The 18,780-nt window shown below is 37.4% G+C and overlaps 1 protein-coding gene across 1 annotated transcript in view; it reads left to right on the forward strand.

The window, feature by feature from the left end:
• STK3 (serine/threonine kinase 3) overlaps positions 1-18,780 on the forward strand; it is a 492,549-nt gene that overhangs the window by 471,751 nt on the left and 2,018 nt on the right. The gene's annotated exons all lie outside the window — the stretch shown is intronic.

The raw sequence follows: 18,780 nt of genomic DNA on the forward strand, positions 1-18,780 counted from the left end.
GATCTTTTGTCTAGGATTTGGAATATCATAGTATTATTATGGAGTGCTAACACTAGACCATTCCAAAGTGATTCTCTAAGGGTTAAGGTATTTTTAGAATAATACATTAGCTTCCAAACTATACATACATGGCATATTTCAGTCACTTGCTAACAGTATCTTACATAAGATGCCTGCAGAGCATATTATATGTGACAGCCACATTGCTTGTTCCATGAAACATAAACCAACAGTATGTCTTTCATTTTGCCAGTTATTAAAGATGTATTTTTTCCTTTGATCCTTATGTAAATAGGCTATTTTAGGCAGATGAAATTTCATACTGAAAAATAAATATGTAAAGATTTCATAGTAACTACTTCATATTCATGTATATTATTTCAACAAGAGCTCAAATAACTGATCCCCAGGTTTGTACAGAAGCAAACTGGGACCAGGAGTTCATCAGCAAATTTCCATCCTCCACTGTTATGCCTAGGTAGCATAACTACTCAAAAAGTTGGAATCTGGTTGAAGAGGGAGTAGAACCTGTTTGTAGCTTGGAGAGCCTGGCTGTATGCATTAAGCACAGAAGCAGAGGTGAATTTAACAGTATTTGAGTCTGTTAGAGTGCTAACACACACTGGAGAAGTTAATGATTCTGTGAATGAATGCTTTCCTTGTTTTTTACATTAGCAGTTCATTCTTCATTAACTATTTAAATAGTGTTTTGAAATCAAATTTGAAGCTATCAAGACATTTTTAGGAAACATTTGTTTATGATAGCCATCAGTAAAACTTATAATCTGCATTATTGATGCCTTACTCAAAACTAGGCTTAACATTCTTTTTTTTAAATTTTGAATTCCAAATTCTCTCCCTTCCTCTCACCCCTCTCCATCTCATTAAGATGGCAGGCAGTATGTCAGTTATACTTGTGAAGTCATGCAAAACATTTCTGTATTAGCTGTGTTGCAAAAAGAAAATAATAAAAAAGCAAGAAACATAAAGTGAAAAAAATATGCTTCAGTCTACACTTAGATTCATCAATTCTCTAGAGGTGGATAGCAGTTTTTATCATGGGCTCTTTGGAATTGTCTTAGATCATTGTATTGATCAGAGTAGCTGTCTTTAATAGTTGATCATTGTTATAATATTGCAGCTTTCTCCAGATTCTGTTCCCTTGACTTTGCATAAATTCTTATGTCTTCCCCAGAACCAGAATTCTTAGTACTCAAAAATCTATTACTTCAAAAAAATTAGAATTAACAATTGTATCATTTTATTTTTTTAACATTTAAAAAATCTGGTCAGCTGTAAGTTCCTTTCCAGCTCCAAATAAATCCTTTTATTCTTATTTAAGTTAAATTAGGAGGACCTAAGTTTATAAGTCAGGATAATTTTTTTAATGAAACTTTAATGTCAGCAGCTGGTTAGCTTCAATATTACTTGGGTTTTTTTTTTTTTTTGAAAAAAATTAGTCACTACAGTATAGGTTAATACAAAATAAATTTTTGAAGTGTGACATTAATTTTATTTAATCATTTGCATGGAATTTCATCTTTTTCCTTAAAACTTTTCGTGGATTCTTAATTAAATTTGTTGTATCTATTAATAGCTGAGCAAAACTAAAAGCATTAGTTATTTTAACTCCAAATCATACCATTTAAAAATTAACAAGTGTGTTACAATGTTTCCTTTTTAGGAAAACTCATTTTCTAATGCTCATCTAGTAAACTAGGATGAAGAACTTTGTTCAGAATTAGTTGCTTTTAAGTACAGATTGGGTGTGATGTTATGGTTTGTTTTTCTTTTTGTTTTCCATAATGTTTTGAATGGATGTGTTTTTAAAACATCCAGGAAGTCCTGACTCTTTCCTGGGATTTCCATGTTGTTTTGAAATGACTGCAAATTGAGTACCCCCAAATTCAAGTTTAGAGTAATTCTGTTTATCTGTAGGTATTGCTTCACTGTTTAAAAACATTCTATTTTTAAAAGAAAAAAGTTAACTGTTACAGTCTGGGCTTTCATGATTTATGTTTTTCAGCTGACCACTAATTGTTTTGTTTTATAACTATTTTTTTAGTAGATTTGGCATAGTATATTATAACATTTTAATGATGTGAAGACAGGCATAATTTAATCTGTGTCAGAAGATGTCTTAAGATGTCACTGGTGTAGAAAATTGTATAAATGGTTGTGCTCAGTTTTTTTGGTAAGGCTAATGCCCTCCCACAGCATTTCATTCCCAGCCTGTGTGTATGCTATGGGGATAAAACAGCGTTTTTTAAAGAAAAAGAGAAGAGAGAAAAAATGAGCAAAATGAATCAATACATAAAAAAATCTGAAAATATATTTAATGTTCTATTCCTGTAGTCCTTCCATCTCTGCAAAAGATTAAGAGGAGATGTCTTCTCGTGTCTTCTTTGAGGCTATGCTTGTTGTTAATAATTTTGTTAACACTCACTTTTGATTGTTTTGTGGTGGTGGTTCTTTCCATTCACATTATTTTATTGATTGTGTAAATTGTTTCCTTGATTATGCTTCATTCAGCATCAGTTCACGTACAGCTCTTCATGCTTCTCTGTATTCATCAAATTTATATTTCTAACAGCACATTAATGATACATTAGATTCATGTACTACAATTTCTTTAGCCCTTCCCCAGTCAGTGGGAATCTTTGTTTTTAGTTCTTTGCTACCCCCACCCCAGCATACACACACACACACACACACACACACACACACACACACACACACACACCTATAAATATATATGGGGACTTCCTTCTTTTATCCGTTGATGTCTTTGGGGATATATGGCTAGTAATGGATATGGAAATTTTGGTGACTTTGTACTAATTCACAGCTCCACCAGCAATGCCCTAGTATACCTACCTTCCTACAACCCCTCCAACATTAACTATTTTTGTCTTTTGTAGTTATTAGTAATTTGCAGAATGTGAAGTGAAATCTCAGGGTTGTTTTGATTTGCATTTCTTTTATTATTAGTGATTTGGAGCATTCTTTCATATACTTGTTAATAGCTTGCAATTCTTATTTTGAAAACTTTTCATATCCTTTGACCACTTAGATATTAGAGAAGGGCTCTTGGTTAGTGGTCTCTAAATCTCTATATCTCAGATGCCAAAAACCCATATCTGAGAAATTTGATACAAAGATTTTTTTTTCCCATTCCCTCACTTCCCTTCTTATCCTAGAATCATTGGTTTTGTTTGTGCAGCTTTTCAATTTCTTATAATCAAAATTATCTATTTTTATCTTTTGGAATTGCCTCTATCTCTTGTTCTGTAAAGAATATATCTCCTCCCCTCCCCATAGGGATGAAAGATGTATGATCTGCTGCTTTTCTAATAAAATACCTTTTTAAATAATCACCAAAAAAAATTTCTTAAAAATCTTTAAGTTACTAAATCTTTAATAATCTCAGTTTTTACATCTGTGAAATGCAAATAATAATAGCACCTCCTTCACAGGGTTGTTGTAAGGATCAAATGATATAGCATATGTAAAACACCTTGTAATGTTAAAGCACTGTATAAGAACTAGCCATTATTGTTGTTCAGCTGTATGTCTAAATCTTATACTTCATTTACATTTGTAGCTATACCAACATGCCTTCAGCCACTCTCTTCTATTTCACCACTCTCTCATATAATGAAATGACCCTTCCCCTTGTTAGGTGAACCCCTTACATGTACAAGTGAGCCCATCGTATCCCATGTTCTGCAGCAAATTGGCCTTGCATTCATCTCCACTTTTTCACTTACCTTCAATCTCTCCCTCTCAAGTGGCTGCTTGCCTATTGCCTACAGATATACCCATAACTCCCCCATCCTCAAAAAATCCTCACTTGGTCCATCTGTCTCACTACCTATAGTCTTATGTCTCTCCTTCCTCTTGCCATTAAATTTCTTGAGAATGCCATCTATAATAAATGCCTCTACTTCCTTCCCTCTCACTATAGTCTGGCTTCTAACTTTATTCAACAAAACTGCTCTCTCCAAGATTATTAATGCTCCTTTAGTTGCCACATCTAATGCCAAATCTCTCTCCTTTCTATGTTTTCAAGACATTATCCTCTCCTGGTTCTCCTACCTGTGTGACCACTCATCTCCTTTGCTGAATTTCCATCCAGGCTCTTGCCTGGGCCCTCCTGTCTTTGCCCTCTATACTGTTGCACTTGGTGATCTCATCAGTCCCCATGGATTCAGTTATCTCAATGCTAATCAAATCCATTTATCTAGCTCCAACCTCTCTGCTGACCTCCAATCTGACATCATCCAGCTTCCTATTGGACAGCTGACTGAGAATTATAGACGTACTTACTATCTAGTTGGGTATGAAATTTCTTTCCTGCTATTTCTTCAGAGTCCTATAGCAGTGTCTTCCAGCATCCTCAAAGTGTTGCCAGTGGAGTACTCTGTCATGTCTTATCAAGTTGGAAAAACTTCAAGTACAATCCTAGCAGTAGGTGAATTGTCAATTGAGTACCTGCTTAACTAAGTTCAGTACCTAGTGAGCTCATTGCCAGGGCCTACATTTCTGGCCACAATTCATGCAGCCATCTCCTAAGACATGGAGAATGCAGTGGAAGACATGAGTACACTAATGAAATGAGAGATCCTTGAAACAACAATTATGTATCATACAGCAACTCACAGTAACTTCTGGGGAAGTATAGAAAGAAAAGGGATTTGACCTTTTTATCCACAGCCAAAAATGGTATGGCTTCCCAAACTGTACTTTGGCTCAGTAATTTTAGTAAATTATGTTGAACTACACATGATCTTTTCCCTGTATCTCAGCAACACACACTCAAAAAGATTAGAAAGGAAGGCACAAGTGTGGTGGCATGGATGGAGAACTAGCTCAGGAGTCAAGATAATTTGGTTCCAAGGCCTGCCTCTTACACATGCTGGCTGTAAGTCTGAGCAAGTAACTTAATCCAGACAACTCTCCAACTTTAATTTGAAGAACAGTTGCCCATCGGTAGAGGACATTTCCTCTCTAGGAGTTCTCCATAATAATTAAGTCACAGGTCCATGCTCTTCCTCCCACCCCCAGCACAAAGATTAGAAGATACTATTTACATATTATTTATATAGCAACCTCACCTTACTAAAATTAACACCAAAAGCAAGGGAGTTGATATTCAGAATAAGCAGGGAAATAGTAAGAGAAAAGTACTAGATGTCCTCAATAAATTCAGGTCACCTAGCCCAGATGAATTATGACTATCTCAGCTTACTTAAAGAGTTGGCAGATGTGATTTTAGAGAATGAAATGGGTACTACAGAATTGGAGAGGGGTAAATTTTGTCCTACTTTTCAAAAGGTGGGGGATGAGGAGTAAATTTTGTCCTACTTTTTTAAAGGTGGGGGATGAAAAGGGTGGGAATAAAAATGAGGTCTGCAGCCTATAGACCAGTGAACTTGAATTCAGTTCCTAGCAACATTCCATAACAGTCTGCCTGCCTCAAGTGTCTCTCCATTCCAGTCTGTCCTCCATTCAGCCACTGTCACCAGTCATCTTGACTTATGTCTTGCCACTGGACTTCATTGACTCTGAAGTGAGGATGATAGCTTTGCTCAGCTCTGTCTCACTTAAATCCAGTTCACTCACAAGTCAAGACGTCACCCTCAAGATGTCATTGTTCATCTTTGAGAATGAAGGATTAACAACAATGAAATTTTCCTAAAATGTTGTTCTGTACATGTCCGCCCCTCCCCCCACTCAATAAAGTCAAGTGGCTTCTTTATCATGCCCCCTCCCCACTTTTCAGATTCCTTTTGTGCATTACCCGTTAGATTGTAAGTTCCTTGAGGTCAGGGACTGTCTTTCCTTTTCTTATTTGGATCCTCAACACTTTACAGTGTCTGACACATTTTTAGGTGCTTTGTAAATATTCGTTGTATCATAAGATCGTAGATTTACAACTAGACGGGACATTAGAGATCATACAATACAACTCTGTTATTTCACAGATGAGAAAATTGTGACTCAGTGAAAGCCAGTGACCTGTTCCAGGTCACACTGTTAAGGAGAGCCAGGTTTCAAACCCAGATCCTCTGTCTCCAGATCCGCGATGATACCCCACTGCCCATTCTGTAGGGGAGATTATAATAGTAGTAGCCATGAGACCTGATAAATATTAGAAGCATTATAAAGGAAGACTTGACAGGAACTCTATGAAGTAGTGCAACCCATGGATGCCGTTTTTAGTATGAGAACATTAATTCTAGAGAGTTACAGATGTCATCCTAGAATTCTGCCATCAATGTAGCTCTTGCTTTTCACTGTTCCCTCTCGATCATTGCTTTCTTTCATGTAACATTGCATTGCCTTGAACAGAGTAAGCACTTAATAAATATTTGTTTATAAGTTAAATAATTTAAATAGCTAGACTGCTTGGTAGCATATTCTACACCATGTGGAAAGTATTTTTACTACCTAACCCAGTGATTAAGGACAGATGTTATATGTCTTTTAATTCATTTTAAGGAAATTTTTGTATAATTTAATCAAATAGACAAAGAACCATTTTGTGCCACAAAGCTGGCCACATATTTCTTTTCCATGACAAATATAGATGGTAATAGTGTCATGTGCTAACTAATAGGTTGGTGCCCTTCAGATACTGTAGCTATAATATAGCCAGTGGAATTGCTAAAGAAACTGAGTATAGGATCTGTGACTGTGTCAGCTATTGTCAAGTCAATAAAAGGGTGGATGAGAATACCACAGTGTACAGTTGGTCTGTAGCTTGATGCCGTGTTGGTGTTAAAATTCTTCCAAAAAGTATTCCAAGAAACATACTGGCTGCCCTAATTTATTTTTATTAGTCATTGGCACATCATTTTGTCAGCATATTAGCAGAATTTAGCAAAAGCTTTCACAGCTGTATTACCATTAAAAATCTTTGGCTTTGTAAATAGTTTCCCTAGTTCCAGCCTGATCCATCACCTCAGTCTTCTCCAAGTATCATCACTCTATAACATTGCATTAATTGGGGCAGTTAGCTTTCTGTATCTTCCAGTACTCATGCTTTGTGGGCATTAGCATAAAAACAATTTTTGATAATGGTCCTAGACTATTGAATGGTAAGAATTTCTATAAAGAGCAGCAGCATATTAAGACAATAGTTCCTGGGGCCTTTATGAGGTACTTGGTACACCAGTATATATACCCATCATCGGTTCCGTGACTGGTCACTGTTGAATAGCTTTATTGTTAAAATGAATTTTTCTAGGCAAAGTTGCCTAATAATTGCTAAGAAAAAGGCCTACTAATAATACTAATGTTTTGACGTTATTGGCTTGAATTGCAATCTAAAGTCATACTGTTGTCTTGGGCAGTGTCTTTACAGGATAAGGGCCAGAGTTTTACAGGATGGCCAAAAGTTTGCCACCAGTTTAAGCACAGTAAGATAGCATTTTTATTTGTTGGTCATAGGGTTTTTGAGCTGGAAGGCATTTAGAGGTCATGTAGTCTTAAGTACCTCATTTTACAGATGATGAAACTGAGGCCTGTAGATATTAAGTGACTTAAGTACCCAAGGTCATACAGAGTTTAACATGGCACAGCTAGGATTTGAAATCTGAGTGTTTCACATAAAAATCTACATTTTTTAAGCTATGCCATACTGCCACCAAAGAAATCCAATTTTTTTTTCTGCTTTCTTCCTAAAAACTACAATACAATACTAAAATCCTTTGACATTGGGGATGGGAGGAAAAGATATATTCCATGAGGGAAAATATATGCAGATATTTGAACAGCCCTTCCTTTTTTCCTTAACAAATATTTTCAGATGTGCTTTTGAGTTACTCACTACTAATGATTTCCTAAGGAGACTTGGGGAGCCTAGAGCTAATGCAGCCCTTTTGGTTCCCACAGCATTAAAGTAATAGGCTTGATGAAAATGCTGTCACATTGAAACTGAAAAACATGAAAGAAACACGCTATTGTGGAGGAACATAAAGCTAAAATTCTGTGATGCTGCCCAGCCTATATGTCCAACAAGCTTTTTAGCTCAGGTTTCTCCAGGGTGAAGTAATGGTCCATAACAAGGTGAATCAGCTATGAGCTAAATGTAGGATGACCAATATCTCCCAAAAGGCCATGGAACAGGTCTGGGCAAAAGCAAGGAGACGTAGAATTACATGCAAGAACATTCAGTCCCTTTAAGATTGCTGGCTACTAGTTTGTAAGACACATCTTCAGAGGATTCTCATGTCTATCCAATTCTTTCTCTTTTTTTAATTGACAACTAACATTGTCTCCAAAGGTTTATACAGTGTTTATAGTGTCTGAGTGAAGATTAACCGGAGCAGTGCCCTTATTCATATTTATTTCATGAAGTGCTATATATGGCTGCTAAATGAGATAGTACTCAAATATTCTGTGTCATCTGACTTCAATTAAATTTTTTACATAGTTTTTTTTGAGTTTTAAAATATAAGCTAGATGATATATTAAATAGCAGGATTATGAGACAGTTTTCAACAAAGTATACTTCAGTTGAAGACTAGATATGTTTCTAAAAATAGACTATCAAACAAATTTCTGTAAGTTAGAGTGGAGAAGATTGCCCTTAAGTTAGTGAAAACCAAACTTCAGAATGCAATAAACCCACTAAACTCACATATTATGTCTTTGATAAAACATACTCAAAGTAAAAGATGGGATCTGAGCTGAATCTTGAAGGAAGACAAGGAAATCAAGAGGAAGAAGTTAGGGGGCTGAACATTCCAGATGCCCATTGATGGTGGACATGACATAGATGAAGGTCCAGCAAAGAAGACTGAGATGGAGTGGCCAGAGATTTAGGAAAAGAACAGGAAAGAGAGCAGTTCATAAAAACCTAAAGAGGAAAGAATATCCAGGAGATGGTGATCAATAGTGTTAAATGTTACAGAGAGGTCAAGGAGGAGGATTAAGAAGGTACCATTGGATTGGGCAATTTAGAAATTATTGGTAACTTGGCAGAGGACAATTCCAGTTGAATAATGAGATCACAAGTAAAACCGCAAGGGTTTAGAAAAGAGGTGGAGAAGATGAAATAGAGGTGCCAGGTATAAACAAGCTCTCTCAAGGAATATATTGATGAAGGTGATAAATTTAGAAGGCTGATTTCAGGTCCATATAAAGTAAAACTTCCAAAAGAAGGAAAGATCACCTCAGTAGGGTGTGAGTTCCCCATTAAGAGCCCTTCAAATAGTATAACCATTTCATAGGGATGTTTTAAGGATTCTTCCTAAGTTATATTTAACTAGACTGAGGTCACTTCTTATGTCAGTATTCTAGTAGGCTTTTCTTGCTTTTGTGGAGAGAAGAAGAAAGAGAACTCCCCTATATTTATATCTTATGAACCAATCAATGGGTTCGATTTTCTATCTCTAAGGCTGTGCTCCCTTCCCTGTTTTCCCTGATAATAAAATGAGTGTGATGGCCAGCATGAGAAGTATTTTATAAACCTAAACCATAACTTGTTCAACAAAAGTAAAGGATTGGACTAAAATGTGACATAAGTAGAGAGTCACTCAAGGCTACAAAACATGCCAAATAATCTGAGGCATGCACTAGTAAAATCTTACAAAATGCTATAGGCAATTCAACATCACAAATGCAAGAGAAAATTGTTGCTAGCCATTCTGTTGATAGAATGTTCATATTGTAAGAATTGCTAGCAGATGGGAAAATAGATGACTCAGAATACAGTATTAGCAATCCATATTTTTTTAATCACAGACCACTAATAAGGTCTGTAGCATCTGCGAGATTCATTTAAACAGTTGCTAGGAAGAATTTGTTTTCCCAGTAAACACAGCAAACCCTGTACAGGCTTTTCTTGATTGAATATATTTGACTATAACATTGTTATGTTAGTATTAACATATAAAACCATTAATTTTCCTTGTCTTGATGTCTCACCATCTATTTTAATAGCCTGAATGATTATACTGGTACTTAGTATGGACCTATTAAATCAAGAAATTATGTTACATTTAGGCATTTTAACACCTTCTGGTTATTGTTTTCTAGAATTAAAAACTTGAGGTCTTTTAGGGTCTCCCAGTAAAACGGGGCTAATTTTGATAAAGAGATAACATCTCTTTTCCTTTTGTATACTATCTCATTTACACCTTACAGCATCCATCTGGGATTGGTTTTACTAGTACTTTTATCTCCACTTCACAGATTATATTAGGAAGGCAGAATTTATGATTTCAAAGAGAATCTCATATGTGCCTGAAAGGTTCAGAACCACAGTATATAAGGAATTCTCTAGGAAGAAGGCAGGAGAACTAAAGCATGTATTTACACTACACAGTAACAGGCCCACAAACCAGCGTCCCCATTTTGATATTTTGATCAAAAGCTTCCAGGCCCAATAAGTCCGCCTCACAAGGGTAACCAGGAGGCCACAGAGAAGCGAGATGGTATAAGGCAAAATCGTGTACATGTTTCCCCTCTACAGTAAGATTACCCACTGGCCTCCAGTCCTTGGTCAGCACTCCTGGCTCCACATGGGTCAGCTCTGCTACTGGCAGCTCAGCTTCGGCTGTAGGCGTCTCTGGCTCCAACCGGAAAAAAAAGGGATCTTCAAGCTGTTCTCTCCCCTTTTATAGAGTTTTCGATATCCTCAAGCGCTGCCTGAATGACCAGGGCCGATTGATTCTTGAGTTGGCCTCTCCCCCTAGACTAGGTTAACACCTCCCCTCAGCCAGCCCCATGACTCATCACACAGGAAGTTCTCTGCTTGCAGGTATGGCCCAGGGAGGCTCAATGAGGTAAGCTGAGTCACTCAAAGAAAACAAAGGCCACTCTGGCTACACAGATGAAGAAGTGAGGCTCAATGTCTTTGTGACTCCCAAGTCCTCAAAGCCAGGAAGACTGAGTGTCAAGTACTACCTCCGACACATCCTAGCGTTGTGATCCTGGACAAGTCATTTAATTTAACCCTTGTAGTGCTCTGGTCAACTCCCTAGACCATAAATTGCAGAGAAAATGCCAGACTTCTTAGGGAGGAGGAATTTCCTCATTTTGGAGTCCCCATGCAAATAAAATCATAGATATGTACCCTGCTATCCCTGTTTTCCCGAAATGTCCTTAAAACCAAGTTATGCAAGTAATTACTTCTTGTCATTTGAATATAATAATGCGGAATATTACTGTAGATTTTTGATATATTATCTTAAGGAAAGTTATAATTGAGAACTATACTCTGTTCTACAAAGTACATTGGTTTTCATTTATGTTTGAAGAGATATTCCAAAATAATATGGATGTAAAATGCATTGTGAAAAATCTATTTGAAGATAGATAGCAGGTTTTAAAAGCATTTTCTCACAAAAATGATACTTTGGGGTTAGCATTTTATACAGTGTTCTCAGTTGTTCACTTGTTTCAGTCACGCCCAACTCTTCATGATTCTGTTTGGAGTTTTCTTGGCAAAGATACTGAAGGGGTTTGCCATTTCATTCTCTTGATCATTTTACAGATGAGGAAACTGAGACAAACAGGTTTAAGTGACTTGCCCAGGATTATACAGCTAGTAAGTGTCTTAGGGCTGGATCTGAACTCAGCTCTACTAGAGTCCAGGCCTGGTGCTCTATCCACTTAGCTGCTCTCAGTTGCTTAGGCTTTCAAAGATTAAAAACATTAATCTACACACCTCATATTCATGACTTTTATAAAGAATGCACATATAAGCAATGTAAGAGAGATTTGCTGCAGAAGTCTCTTGCCCCTTGTGTTTAATGTGAAAATCAATGTTGTCATTAACAAAACAGGATGCTTGTTCCAGCTGTCATTCATATACCACATTGCACCAATTTTCATCAGAAATTTTGGCTCCTGTTGGAAATTGGCCCTTACTTCCTTGTGTCTAACACATGAATAATATATCTACTATTAAAAGGAGTTTGAGGTTGGGTTCTTTTGTCTGTTTCTTGTTCTCAGTAATTTTTATTTAAACCCTATGTAAGAGCTGGCACTTCTTAGGCTATCTCCTGGCCTGAAGTTTAGGGGAGATCTTGCACTCTTCTGTCTTGATTCCTGAATTTCCACTGTTTATCCATTTTAAAAAGCCACCTTTATAAAAATGTCATTTGTAGGTTATTCAGTCTCCTGTGGCCTTAGGCTGAAGGCTTAAAGCTACTTTCCTCTCCTCCTCAGATTGGTGGTCCCTGGGATTCTCAGCAGCAGACTGAATGTCAGATTATCTGAGTGACCTACATTTTGAACTCTTAATCATCAGAGTTAGATGAAGAATATGGAATCCTTTAACTTTAGAACTTTAACATTTTTATACAGTCAAGTGTCCAAAGAGACTTCCCATTAGACCATTACCAATTTGAAATTATAGGGATAAAAAGTAAGTCACTGTGAGAGTCAGCTTGGGATGTAGGAAACAGCAGAGATTTGGGGTTGGAGGGCCTGGGTTCAAATCCTGCTGCTGTCACTTATGACCTGTGTATCTGCCTATTTGCCTGTGTATTGCCCTAACAGTATCTCCGATCGCTTCTCTACTTGAGTTTCTTCATTTGTAAAGTTAGGGAGTTGGATTAAGTTCTCTCTTAGGTCTGTTCCCACTCTAAATCTGGGATTCTGTGATCCACTGGTAGAAATAAGAACAATAACAGTAATAGCTAACAATTAGTACTTTACATATATTATCCTATTTAATCTTCACAACAGCCCTGGGATGGAGATGCTAAAGTCGTTTGTTTCCAGTTTCCCAGGCGATATATTTCTTGCTTTTTGAAACTACCCCAGAAAATGTTTGTTTTCCACTTTATGGAAACTACATTAAACAGAGTCATTTTAGATGTAAACTCTAGTGAACAGGAAATGGAATTTCTAAGGGTACTGGGCACAGATCTTAGCCTAGATATCAAAGCCCCAGTCTTTTCTTTTTACCCAACCAAAAAGAAAAAAAATATGCTATGTAGTAGAAAACAGTGGCCTGGGAGTCAGAAAATCTGGAGTCTGATCTCTCAAGCTTTGTACTAGTCAGGTCACTGAGGAGCTCTATCAGTTGACAGAACACTCAGCTAGGCTTTCAAGTCAGGAAGACCTGAGTTCATATGTGGCCTCAGACACTTGCCTCAGTTATAAAATGGGGATAATAATAGCAAATGAGATAATATTTGTAAAGCACTTAGCACAGTGCCTGGAACTTAGTAAATGCTATGTAAGTTCTAGCTGTTGTTATCATTTCAACTGTATGATCTTCTGTCTTCTTATCTCTAAAAGAACGGGCTTAATCCAAGTGATTTCTAAGTTCTGTGATCTTTGTCAAAATTTACTTTTTAAAAATTACCCATGGTATTTTATAATTATATCTCGTAGGTACTCCCTGAGATAAGTAAAGTTGTTTTTGATATCTGCTGTAACCCTTTCAGGTCAGTAGAGTGCCATTTAGTTAACAGTGAATGTCTAATTTATGCCCAGGAAATCCCATTTTGAAATTTGATCAACAAGCATCAAATTATTGCATGAAAAGTACAGAGTACAATCAGTACTAGTAAATGCTGCTTTCACATAATTTCATAGCTGGAAAGATCTTCAATGGCCATCTAGTCACTTACTGAACTTGAACAAAGGTATCCTTGACAGCCTTCCTTTTAAGTGGTGATGTAGCATTTCTTTAAAGACCTCCAGTGAAGGGAAATTGACTACTTCCCAAGACAGCCCATTACATTTGTGGATAGCTCTAATATAAGAAAATCTTCCTTACATCAAATGTCAGTTTTCCTCTCTGCAACTTCCTGGTACTGTCTTCTGAGGCCAACAAATAAAATCTCAGATACTTCAGATTACATGATGGCTATATGATTTCCCACCCTTGAAAGAGAGGAGCCACTAACAGAATGAAGAACTTTTGTCAAAGATTTGACTTCAGGTCCAGAGCTCTATCTACTGTACCACCTGGCTGCTTCTAACAAGTATTTATTAAGTGTCCTAAGGAATACAAATATAACCAGAAATACAGTTCCTGTTTTTAATTAGCTTACACTCTGACAGCGGAAGATAACATATAAAAGGAAGGTGAAAGGGGAGAGGAAAGTGTTAGAGAGTGACTGAGAAGGTACCCTGTCCAGGTGGGCGGGGGGGGGGGAGGGGGGCGTGGATGGGGAGGGGCGGGGCAATAGGAAAGTAAGTCCTCTCGGCATTGTCTTTAAAATGGAAATTCTGGGAACCTGCAGCCCCTGGGGTCCTAAGGCCAAGTGTGGCCTTCTTTATCCTTAAGTACAGCCTTTTGACTCTAGGCCACAGGTTCCCTGCCCCCTGAACTAAACAATCAGAGGAATGGGGCTCTGGGGCCAAATGTACTTCCAGTGTATGAAGTACAGGGGTGGAGTGAATTTACAGGGTAAAGAGGCTTCTGTGGCATGGTAAAGTCCAGAAAGTCAGGAATGGAACTTCCAGAGTAATAAATAATAACCCAGTCCATTTATTAAACATGTAAGGCCCAGCACTTAGTATAGTGCTCTGCAAAATTAGGTAAAGACCCAACATCTGGCATAATGCTCTGCAAAAAAACAATTTTCAATTGTTTTTATTTATTTGTTAGGGTTTTTAAAAAAATAATACAAATCCAGCTTCTTTCCACCTACCTCATAACCCTACAGAAAAAGCATGAAAAACAAAATCCTCAAAACAAATATGTATACTCAAGCAAAATTAATTCTGGCCTTAGCTGTGTCCAAAAAAAAAAAAAAAAGTATGCCTAGATCTATACTCCATCAGGGTGGGTAGCATGTTTCATCCTAAGTGTTTTTGAAATGTGGTTGTTCTGATTATCACAGTTCTTAAAACTTTAAAAACTGGGGTGTTTTATGGTATTGTAACTGTATAAATTCTTCTCCTAGTTCTGCTCACTTTACTCTGTATCAGTTCATCAATCTTTCCAGGTTTTTTTTTCCCCTGAAGTCATCTCTTTTCATCATTATCATCAACAGTATTCCATCACATTTAAATACCATAATTTGTTTATCCATTCCTCAATTGATGGGCATCCCCTCAGTTTCTACTTTGTCACTATGAAACGTGCTGATATAAATATTTTTATACATATAGGTCATTTCCCTCTTCCTTTGCTTTCTTTGGCTTATAGACCTAGCAGTAGTATCATCAAATCAAAAGGTTTGCATGCACAGCTTAGTGATTTTTGGGGCATAGTTCCAAATTACTTTCCAGAACGGCTGGACCATTTCACAACTCTTCCAGTAGTGCATTAATGTACCTGTTTTCCCAAATCCCTCCATCCACCCCCACCCCACCCCCCCCCAGCATTTGTAATTTTCCCTTTTCTTCAGCTTCGCCAATCTGATAACATGAGGTAGAGTTGTTTTCCTTTTCCTATCTCTAATTATTAGTGATTTGGAGCATTTTCCTGGGTCAGTTTGTTTTTGATATATTATGCCCTACATTTTCTTCTAATTTTTTTCCAGCCATGTTACTTTGTTTTAAAATTTCTTGTTGTCTTATAGGGTTATTAACATTGATTTGGTCCATTCTAATTTTTTAAGGACATAGATGATGTGAAAGATTAGTCTAACTATACATTTTTTAAATTTTCAAATATTTATAATTATATGTAAAATTATTTTTAGCATTTGTATTCTAAAATTTTGAGATTTAAATTCTCTCCCTCTCCCTTCCTCCCTTCCCCCCTTCCCCCCCCAATGAGAAGGCAAGCAAATATATTTCCATATTTTTCATGTTGTGAAAGAAAACACAGACAAAAGCAAAGAAAAAAAAATTTTTTAAATGCTTTGAATTGCACTCAGACTCCATCAGTTCTTTCTCTGGAGGTGGATAGTATTTTTCATCATAAGTCCTTTGGAATTATCTTGGATCTCATTCTAATTTTCAAGGAGTCTCTTGATTGTGTAAGATACCAAGCTCTTAATTCACTTTCCAATTCTTTTTTCCATAGTACTTATTTCTATTCCAGTTTATCCTCTAGCTCTCTCATTTAATTTATAAAAACATTAAATAAAAATTTTTTTCAACTCATTGTTCCAGCCTACTTCTTGACTACAGAATTTATGTTTGAGCCAGGCTCTGTGCACTTCTGGAGGGAATGTCTAGGCTGTGCTTGTGTCCCCTTTGCTCCTGCTGCTACTTTCTCAGGGTGTTAAGTATTGTGTCATTCTAGTATCTCATGGACAGCTCAGGCTGGCCTGCCAACTTCCAGTGCTCCCAAAGCAGTTTGATCCATGAAAAAATCTGATTACTGAGCGCTACAAATTCCTTGCTTGGTTTGGGTCTGAGCAACACACTTGTTGTTTTGCCCCTGGTTGGCATTCCATTAGACTGCTGCTAGATTTGGCCACTATCATCCAGGTGGAAAACTGGGTTAGAGTGAAAGAACTGTAGGCTTAGCCAGGGATCATTGCCCTAGTTATTCTTGTATAGGGTTTTTACTGATCTGGAAGCTGGAACTGAGACCCTGTTCTACTCCTGGTATCTGACCCACATAGCTTCTGCCTGCTTCTGAACTTGCTTCTGCTCAGTACATAGTCTAGGGCCCATGACTGTTTCTCACCCTAGAATGCCATCTCTAGGCACAAGTCCCCTCCTCAGTCTGTCCTGGATCTCTAACCCAGAACTGGGTAGTAAACAATGCAGCTGCCAGTTGACACTTGTTCCTGAACCCTACACAAAATTGTTCCCTTCTAAGCTGGATCAAAGACCTTTTTGTGTCCTGATGCAATCTCTTCATGTGCTAACATGCTGAGATCTGCTAGCCAGAACTTGTCCTCTGAACTCTCTGGCTCCTTTCACCAAACCTGGGTTGGAAATGTGACTTACTGTGTTTTTCCCCCATCTCTCTGAACTCATCAGGCTTTAATCTGTTGCATTTTCTAGATCGGTCTGGAGAAACTGGTTGGGGAGTAAGGGGGGGCGGGTGGGGACAGGGAACAGGCACTGACTATGTATGTCTTCCTGCTACTCCGCCATCTTCAGTCTCCCAGGTTGGTATGATCTTTCAGAGCTTTCTCTCTGCTGACATAGCTCTTGAGGACCCAGCTCAAGAGTAGCAGAACTGTAAGCTCCCCTTTGGTCTGAGTTCCTGCCTCATTTATTTCAGTGCATCCTGAGATCCTGCTCCACTCCCAGCCACACAACCTCTTGCCTACCCTTGTGCTTGCTCTTCACTCAATACAGCCCAGGGCCTATGACTAAAAGGCAGGCCTCACCCAGGTCAGTCCTCACACCAGAGGGCTCTGCACAGCAAGCTCTAGTCTAGACCCTGCAGACCACGCTTCTGCCTCTTTTTACGAACTGGGGCTAAAAGTTAACTGCCTGTGGTTTTTGCTTCCATTTCCCAGTTAGTACTCTCCCCCATGCAGTTTCTAGATCTTTGTGGAGTTGGGAAATGTTGATAAGAGCTCAGCTATACTTGCTAGTATGTCATTTTGTGGGTCCTCTCAAGTTTTGAATTGTTTAAATGAATTCAAAGATAGTAATCGTTTTCTTTCTAAGACTTCTCTTCTTCAAACTAAACATTACCCTCACTTTCTTCAACTGATCCTAATATATAATTATCTCTTCACCATCTTGGTTACCTTCTGCTGTGTATACTCTATGGGTTGTCAGTGTCCCTTTTAAAATGTGATACCGCCCTCTCTTGCTTTATTTCAGAGGTGAGGGGCTATATGTATGGAATATTGCTTTTTATTGTCAGGTATTGCTGATTTGTTGTTTGGTGTTGCTGAATTTTTCTTTTCCTTAATTCTTTTTAAATCTGTGTTATAGGAGAAGACTTGTTTGGGAGGAGGGAAGAAAGGGAGGGACATAAATATTTTGTTTTTTAAAAAACCTTCACCAAAAAAGTTGATGCGGATGTTATACTTACTTTAATACATTCTAAGATCTCATTCAGCTTTTTTTGCTGTTCCATATGAGTTTGTAGTCCATTAGAACACCTACATCTTTTTCCCATGATTTGCTTTCTGGCCATGTCTCCCCTAACTTTATGTGTGTGGTTAATTTTTTTAATCCAAATTCAAAAAACTTTAAATTTATCCTTATTAAATTTCATCTTGTTAACATTTTCCTATCATTCAACATTGTCAAGATCATATACACACACACATATATATTCATATACATACATATGTATATATATGTATATATATATATATGTGTGTGTGTATATATATATAGTTGATTCTGTGATCCAAACTGGGATACCCCATTGTGTAGTGTCATTCAAAAACTTATTTGCTTTCCCAAGTTGTTGATAAAGATGTTGAATATAAGAGCACCAAGGACAGAGACTGGTAACCCTTTGCTAGAAATCTCCCTCTAGGCAGACATAAGTATATTATTAATAAATGCTCTTTGGATCTAATCAATCCCCCTGTTTGAAAGTCACCTAACTACCATCACCTAGTATAGGTAGGGCTCTATAGCTTATTCAGATGATAAATGGAAAGAGGTTGTCAGAAGCCTGGCTTCAAGCCGTTCATACTGTATTCGTATTTTTGACCTTGTCAAAAAATAAATGAGGCTTTGTTCTTAATGCAACTATGTTGTCAGGTAGTAACTTCTTTTTCTTTCAGCTTAATTTCTTGTAATGACAAATCTAAGCATTTATCAAGACTTATCATCCATGTCCCTGACCTGTGATTTGAACAAAACACGTTCTTTCCCTTTCTGATGGTTGGAACTACATTTGCCTGTCTACATTCATCCCTGGCACCTCAGTTATCCTTCAGCAGTATCAGGTATCCCTAGGAAAGGTGTAACAGTCAC

The sequence above is a fragment of the Trichosurus vulpecula genome, chromosome 1 (genome assembly GCF_011100635.1).
Source record: "Trichosurus vulpecula isolate mTriVul1 chromosome 1, mTriVul1.pri, whole genome shotgun sequence".
Lineage (NCBI taxonomy): Eukaryota > Metazoa > Chordata > Mammalia > Diprotodontia > Phalangeridae > Trichosurus > Trichosurus vulpecula.